Here is a 9,074-nt window from a genome sequence, read left to right on the forward strand (position 1 = left end):
AAATCAGTAATGAAATCCCTCAGCAGATGGCAGCCTTAAACCAACTTTTTTCTTCTTCTTCTTCCTCTGTTCCATCCTGTCCCATTTGCGGAGGCTGCCTGCACAAGTCCCTGCAGTTCTCTTGGCAAGGTTTTTCAAAATTGGTTTGCCATTACCTCATGCCTAGATTGAGAAATCAAGATCACCCAGCTGGCTTTGTGCCCGAGAAGGGCCGGTTTAGCTCAGGCTGGTAAAGCCTGTTATTAAGAACACAGAGCCTGCAATTACTGCAGGTTCAAGCCCGGCCCAAGGTTGACTCAGCCTTCCATCCTTTATAAGGTAGGTAAAATGAGGACCCAGATTGTTGGGGGGGCAATAAGTTGACTTTGTATATAATATACAAATAGAATGAGACTATTGCCTTACACACTGTAAGCCGTCCTGAGTCTTCGGAGAAGGGCGGGGTATAAATGTAAACAACAAAAAAAAAAAAAACTCACTGTCTCCTAGCCCAGGGGTCTCCAACCTTGGCAACTTTAAGGCTTGTGGACTTCAACTCCCAGAATCCCTCAGCCAGCTTTGCAAAGTCCACAAGCCTTAAAGTTGCCAAGGTTGGAGACCCCTGTCCTAGCCAACTGGTCAACTCCTAGGAGTCAACCTATACTACAAAGCATCTGAAGGCAGGACAAGAAGCAATGGATGGAAGATCATTAAAGAGAAATCCAACCTAGAATTAAGGAGAAATTCCCTAACATCAGAACAATCCATCAACTTTGGTGGCTTCCAAAAATTGTAGCTGCTCTATAACTGGAGTGTTTCAAAAATAGACCAGACACCCATTTGTCCTCAATGGTATAGGACAGTGATGGCTAACCTTTTTGCCGTCACGTGCCAAAAGCAGGGGGAGCGCGGGGGTGTGTGGGTGGGTCGTGCGCATGTGTGCCCACCCCCATAATTCAATGCCCCCTGCGCATGCGTGTGTGACCCCCTCCGTGGTCCCCTCGCATTTGTCACACGATGATAAAAAGGTTAGCGGTGGGCCCAGTAGGCCCATTTTTCACTCTCTCATGTTCCAGAGCCTTTCTTGGAGCCTGGGGAGAGCAAAAACAGCCATCCCTACCCCTCCGGAGGCCGGAAACAGCCCATTTCCCGACTTCCTGCCAGCGCACGCATGAGGGCCAGAGCTGAGCTAGGGCAACACTCGCGTGCACACAGGCTCGCCATCATAGGTATAGGATGTAGTCCTTCAGCAGAGGGCTGAAGAAGACCTCCAAGGTCTTTTCCGCTATTCTGTTACTCTGTTTATTGATCAGTGGAATGGCTTGCCTTCAGAAGTTGGGGTGCTCCATCACTGGAGGCTTTCAAGAAGGGGAAGTTTTTCAGAAGAGATTGGACAACCATTTAGAACGCAAAATAACTGAGTTGGAGGGACCTTGGAGGTCATCTAGTCCAACACCTTGCATAAGCAGGAGAGTCTATACCATTTCAAACAAGTGGTTGTTCCAGTTTCTTCTTGAAAACCTCCAGAACGCAACTTCTGAAGGCAAGCCGTTCCTCTGGTTGACTGTTCTCACTGTTAACAAATTTCTCCTTAGTTCTAGGTTGCTTCTCTCCTTGATTAGTTTCCAACCATGGTTTCTTGTCTTGCCTTCTGGACCTTTGGAAAATAAATTGACCCCCCTCTTCTTTGTGACAGCCCTTCAAATACTGGAAGACTGCTATCCTATCTCCCCTAGGCCTTCTGTTCTGTCCTCCTTCACCTCCGAGTGATGGCTTAATTAGCCGGCATTATCAGCTCTGGCAGCAGAATAGCCAGCGTCTGCCAAGAGCCTCCGTTATCTTCCACAACGCTGGTGAGTCACCCAGGAACAAACTTCAGCTCTTAGTCAATCAGTGGATTTGCCTGTTACAAAGAGACACAGCAGGCTTTGCTGCCTTTTATATCCTGTGGGGTGTGGCTCCATGACTCAGCACTTTCTAGGCCTGCCCCACCCCTGCTTCTGTTGTTCCCTCCTCTCCTGCCTACGAAACCTAGGGTCCAACCAAGCCTGACTGACATCAGCTGGGTCTGGAGGTGTGGCCTGGTGGGGGAAGAGTCAGGGGACGGAGGCCTCGTTATCTCCTCCACCTGGCCTGCCTCTGGCTCCTGGAGCTGAGCCAGGGAAGCCGGTGCTCCCGAGGTAAGTCCTGACGGGCCCTTCCCCCTCACTTTCCAAGTCACTTTCTGGCAGGAGGCCCGGCTCCGAGTCACTTTCCGGCAGGAGGGCCGGCTCGGGGTGCACAGACACAACACCTTCTTTTCACTAGACTAGACATACCCAGTTCAAAATTTCTACATACCTACATGTGTTTGAAGTGGCATAGGTTCTCCTGCTTGAGTGTGGACTAGCAGACCTTCAAGGTCCCTTCCAACTCTATTATTTTACATTCTAATTCCTGGTCTCTCCAATTTCTAGCTTGATGCCTTCACCACTTCATCACACTCTCTCTAAAACTAACATGGGTGCTATCCAAATGCTAACGTTCAGATTCAGAACCGCGTAACACTTTAAATGGGAGACCGCTAGGAGATTCCAGGATTGTAGGATGGACAAGGCACAACCCAGAAATGGCAGGCACATTGTCACACAACCTTTTTTTTTTTTTGAGGTCGCTGCCAAGCAAACACCACGGACAGTGACTGGGAGATCTCCAGAAGGTTGTTGAGTTGGCTATAAGGAGGCTTTAAATATTGTGATGAAAGATTCTGTGTGGGTGGCGGTTAAAGAGAAATCAATATGACCTCATTCCTCGGCAAAGGCGGGTTTGGGTTAAACAATGGCAAGGCCTCCTACTCCGCCGTGCTGGCTGTCAATCTCAGAGAAGACTCTGAAAAGCAAATGCAATTCTGTAAGGTCAGCCAGAGAATACTCACAATAAGCAGCCCAACTGAAGCACAGAACTTAGAACATAAAATAACAGAGCTGGAAGGGACTTTGGTGTTGAAATCCAAACATCTTAGAATTCTGGGAGTTGAAGTCCAAACATCTTAGAATTCAGAGAGTTGAAGTCCAAACTTCTTAGAATTCTGGGAGTTGAAATCTAAACATTTTAGAATTCTGGGAGTTGAAATCCACACATTTTAGAATTCTGGGAGTTGAAGTCCAAACATTTTAGAATTCTGGGAGTTGAAGTCCAAACATTTTAGAATTCTGGGAGTTGAAATCCACACATTTTAGAATTCTGGGAGTTGAAGTCCAAACATCTTAGAATTCTGGGAGTTGAAATCCAAACATTTTAGAATTCTGGGAGTTGAAATCCAAACATTTTAGAATTCTGGGAGTTGAAGTCCAAACATTTTAGAATTCTGGGAGTTGAAATCCAAACATTTTAGAATTCTGGGAGTTGAAATCCAAACTTCTTAGAATTCTGGGAGTTGAAGTTGGAGTTCACAATAAGCAGCCCAACTGAAGCACAGAACTTAGGACATAAAATAACAGAGTTGGAAGGGAACTTGGAGGTCTTCTAGTCCAACCCCCTGCTCAAGCAGGAGACCCTATACCATTTCAGACAAGTGGCTGTTCAATCTCTTCTTAAAAACCTCCAGTGTTGGAGCAACACACCTTCTGGAGGTAAGTTGTTCTACTGGTGAATTGTCCTCACCGTTTAGGAAATTTCTCCTTACTTGTAGGTTGCCATCCTAGACCAGGCCAAGTCCAAAAATGGCAAGGAACGTCTAACAGCCTGGCACTAAGACAAACCTTGGAGTTTTCATATCCAATGATCTAAGTGCCAAAACCCACTGCAACTACATCGCAAAAAAGGCATTAAAAGTTGTAAACCTAATCTTACGTAGCTTCTTCTCCAGAAACACTACACTACTTACCAGAGCTTATAAAACATTTGCTAGACCAATTCTTGAATACAGCTCGCCTGTCTGGAACCCTCACCACATTTCTCACATCAATACAATTGAACGTGCCTAGAAATATTGTACAAGAAGACTTCTCCACTCCTCTGAATACAACAAAATACCTTATGCCACCAGATTTGAAATCTTGGGTTTAGAAAACTTAGAACTCCGCCGCCTTCGACAGGACCTGTGTTTAACTCATAGAATCATCTATTGTAATGTCCTTCCTATTAAAGACTACTTCAGCTTTAATTGCAATAATACAAGAGCAACCAACAGATTTAAACTCAATGTCAACTGCTTTAATCTAGATTGCAGAAAATACGACTTCTGTAACAGAATCATCAGTGCTTGGAACACTTTACCTGACTCTGTGGTCTCTTCCCATAATCCCAAAAGCTTTAACCAAAAACTTTCTACTATTGACCTCACCCCATTCCTAAGAGGACCATAAGGGGCGTGCATAAGCGCACAAACGTGCCTACTGTTCCTGTCCTTTTGTTTCCTTTCATTATAGCCAATTAATATAGTTATTGGATGCTTATGCTTATATATACTGTTGTGACAAAATAAATAAATAAATAAAAATAAAATAAAATCAGCCATCAATAGGCACAGAGACATGAACAACATCTACAGACTATGCAAAAGAGTCTATCAACCAGCCCAAAAGAGAAGAGAAAATTCCAGCACCTCTCCACCAGCACCCAGATCAACAGAGATTATTAACTCCAAGGTTAACTTCAGATCAGCAATTAAGTAAAACAATACCTCAATCAGGAAACTGCCAAAGAGCCATCAGAAAACAACCCAACCAAAGAATGACTAAGGCCAAACCCACCCACACTAACAGGGCAAGACACCAGACTATAATGAGAAGGAGAGAGGGTTAGGTTTCTATACAAATCCCTCAACACTGTCAAATTATTTACTAAATCTTCACTACTATTAATCTTCTCATCCTTCCCATCACCAATCTGTTCCCACTTATGACTGTATGACTGTAACTTTGTTACTGGCAATCCTTATGATTTATATTAATATATTGACCATCAATTGTGTTGTAAATGTTATACCTTGATGAACGTTATCTTTTCTTTTATGTACACTGAGAGCATCTGCACCAAGACAAATTCCTTGTGTGTCCAATCATGCTTGGCCAATAAAAAAATTCTATTCTATTCTATTCTATTCCCTCTCCTCTTCTGGTTGTTGTTGTTGTTGTTGTTGCTGCTGTTGTTGTTACTCCACCTCCTCCTCTCCTCCTCCTTTTCTTCTCCTTCTCCCTCCTCCTCCTCTTCTTCTTTTCTTCCCACTTCTCCCCTCCTCCTCCTCTTCTTCTCGTCTTCCCTCTTCTTCTCCTTCTCATCCTCCTCCTCTTCTTCTTCGCGTCCTCCTCTTCTTCTCCTCTTCCCCCTCCTCCTCTTCTCCTCCTCTTCTCCTCTTCCTCCTCTCCTCCTCTTCTTCTTCTCCTTCTCATCCTCCCTTTTCCTCTTCTTCTCCTCCTCCTCTTCTTCTTCTTCTCCTCCTCCTCTTCTTCTCCTCTTCCCCTCTTCCCCTCCTCTTCCCCTCCTCCTCTTCTTCTCCTTCACATCCTCCCTCCTCTTCCCCCCTCCTTCTCCTCCTTTCCTCCTCCTCCTCTTCTTCTTGTCCTCCTCCTCCCCTTCCTCCTCCCCTTCTTCTTCTTCTTCATCTTCTCCTCCTCCTCCACCTCCTTCCCCACCTTCTCACAAACCCCAGTCTATTCAGGCATTGATGATGTTAGCTAGTTAGGGTCATGCAGAAAAACTCTGCAGAAAAACTCAGCAAGCTCAGAGAGCCCCCAAGCACCCCTCATTTCAACCCTCAGCTACAACTATTCTCCTTTATTGGTAGAGATCACTTCCTTTATGCCTTAAACCTGAAAAAAAAATTGGTAATCCCAACATTGTACAGCTAGTCCTCGATTTATGCCTGCCATTGTTAAATTAGTCAACACAGCTGTTAAGTGAATCTGGTTTCCAAAATGACTTTGCTTGTCAGGTTGCAAAAGGTGACCCCCGGGACTGAACACTGCAACCATCCTAAATATGAGTCAATTGTCAAGCATTTGAATTCTGATTACACAACCTCAGGGATCCTTCAAGTACTCAGAAAACAGAATAGAGCTGGAAGGGACCTCGGAGGTCTTCTAGTCCGGCCCCCTGCTCAAGCAGGAGACCCTAGACTATTTCAGATCATAAATGGTCCTAAATTACTTTTTTTCAGTGCCATTGTAACTATGAATGGTTACTAAATGAACTGTTGTATTATGGAGGACGTCCTGTATTTTGCAATGCCCTAAATAGTTAGGTTTGCCAAAAGGAGATTGAAGAGTTTGTGACTCATTGGATGACTTGTGCTAATTTCTCTGAGCTTTGGCTTCAGGAGAAATAAACAACTGATTGTGTATCCAAGCAAATAGTCCTCATTGCAGTTCTTTCAACACCGGGAGGTAAGAGCTGCGTTGCTACACCTAGAAAACTTGCTGCCCCATTTTTGGACTAGTCTAGCTTGTTGTGTGAATCCAGCTCAACTGTTTTGTGACCCTTGGGTTCCGTGACTTGGGCCAATTGGGTCAATTCGACTTATCAGCTTTGCAGATGATACTAAGCTGGCAGGAATTGCCAACACCCTAGATGATAGGCTCAGGATCCAGCTGGATCCTGACATAATATATTTAGACTTCAGCAAGGCATTCGACAAGGTAGACGAGAACCAGTGGTAGGATTCAGCCAGTTCGCACCTATTTGGGTGAACCGGTTGTTAACTTTCTAAGCAGTTCGGAGAACTGGTTGTTGGAAGAAATCTCATTTTGTTTTTTTTCCACTTTACAGGGCTAATCCTGTAAGGAAGGTAGGAAGGAAACGTTCTGGTGGTGTTTCTAGCCTCATCTTTATTGCCCTGCTTACAGAAACTGCCTCTCTGGTTAACCCTTATTACATTGTAACAGCTAAGGCGAAGCGCCCATCGACGTGAGTGACGTTGAGTTGAGCCACGCCCACACGGTCACATGACCACCGAGCCACGTCTACCCAGCTGGTCATTAGGGCAGAGAACCGGTTGTTAAATTATTTGAATCCCACCACTGACCACAACCTACCTCTTGGTAAGCTAGAAAAAACTGAGATAGATAGCATCACCATCAGATGACTTTGTAACTGGCTGACAAACCGTACTCAATGAGTAGTCTTTAATGGGTCTATGTCTACATGGAGGGAAGTAAGCAGTGGGGTATCACAAGGTTCCGTCTTAGGCCCAGGACTCTTCAATATCTTCATAAACGACTTAGAGGAAGGAACAGAAGGGAACTTACCAAATTTGCAGATGATACTAAGCTGGCAGGAATAGCCAACAACCTAAAACAGAGGTCTGCAAACTTGGCTCTTTTAAGACTTGTGGACTTTAACTCCCAGAGTTCCTCAGCCAGCAAAGCTTTAGAACAGGGGACTCCAACCTTGGTAACTTTAAGACTTGTGGACTTCGACTCCCAGAAGTCCTCAGCCAGGAAAGCTTTAGAACAGGGGTCTCCAACCTTGGCAACTTTGAGACTTGTGGACTTCAACTCCCAGAATTCCTCAGCCAGCAAAGCTTTAGAACAGAGGTCTCCAACCTTGGCAACTTTAAGACTTGTGGACTTCAAGTGGATCTTGACAGACTTGAACACTGGGCCCTGTCTAACAAAATGAAATTCAATGCAGAGAAAAATCAAGTGCTACACTTAGGTAAGAAAAACCAAAAGCACACATATAAACTAGGGGGAACCAGGCATAATAGCAGTGACTGTGATGGGGATTTTGGGAGTGTTAGTGGACAACCAGTTAAATATGAGCCAGAACTGTGTGGCAATTTAGGATTGCATTGGCTTTTTTGGCTGCCGCCACACACTACTGGATACAATCAAGATCACGCAAGGTACTAATACCACTCTATAAAGTCTTAGTAAGACCGCACCTAGAATACTGCATCCAGTTTTGGTCACCACACTATAAAAAAGATGTTGAGACTCTAGAAAAGGTGCAGAGAAGAGCAACCAGGATGATGAGGGGACTGGAGGCTAAAACATAATGAAGAATGGTTGCAGGAACTGGGCCTGGCTAGTCTAGTGAAGAGAAGGACCAGGGGAGACAGGATAGCATCTTCCAATATTTGAGGGGCTGCCACAGAGAGGAAGAAGGGGGTCAAGCTATTATTTCAAAGCACCTGAAGGCCAGACAAGGAATAATGGAGGGAAACAGATCAAGGAGAGATTCAACCTGGAAATAAGGAGACATTTTCTGACAGTGAGAACAAGTAACCAGTGGAGCGACTTGCCTTTAGAGCTTGTAGGTGCTCTAACATTGCATGATTGGACAATCATTTGTCTGAAATGGGGTAGTCTAGAAAAAAGAAGGACAACAACAGAATAGAATGAACTGGAAGGGACCTTGGAGGTCATCTAGTCCAGCCCCACTCAAGCAGGAGAACCTACACTATTTTAGAGAAGTGACCGGCTAGACACTGCTTAAAAACACCTACTGATGGAGAACCCACGATTTCTGGAGGCAAGCTGTTCCACTGGTTAATTGTCCTGGGGTGACATGATAGAAGTCTTCCAATAGTTGAGGGTCTGCCACAAAGAAGAGGGGAGTCAACCTCTTCTCCAAAGCACCAGAGGGCAGGACAAGAAGCAACGGATGGAAACTAACCCAGAAGAGAAGCAACCTGGAATTACGGAGAAACTTCCTAACAGTGAGGACAATTAACCAGTGGAACAGCTTGCCACCAGAAGTTGTGAATGCTCCCTCACCAGAGGTTTTTTTAAAAAGAGACCAGAGGACCATTTGTCTGAAATGGTTTAGGGTCTCCTGTTTGAGCAGGAGGCTGGACTAGAAGACCTCCAAGGTCCCTTTCCACACTTGTTGTTTTGCTAATTAATCAGTGGAACGGCTTGACTGCAGAAGTTGCGGGTGGCTCCGTCACGGGAGGCTTTTTAAGAAGAGACGTCATTTGTCTGAAATGGTACCTAGGCTCTTTCCTGCCTGAGCAGGGGGGGCTGGACTAGAAGACCTCCAAGGTCCCTTCCCGTTCGCTCCTGATCGATGGAGCGATCTCCTCGCGTTGAATTGAACCCTGAGCCGCACATTTTTTATTTATTTTATTTTTGTCACAACAATATATGTAGGTATCATACAAAAAGATTATA

This window comes from Ahaetulla prasina, chromosome 3, assembly GCF_028640845.1.
Source record: "Ahaetulla prasina isolate Xishuangbanna chromosome 3, ASM2864084v1, whole genome shotgun sequence".
Lineage (NCBI taxonomy): Eukaryota > Metazoa > Chordata > Lepidosauria > Squamata > Colubridae > Ahaetulla > Ahaetulla prasina.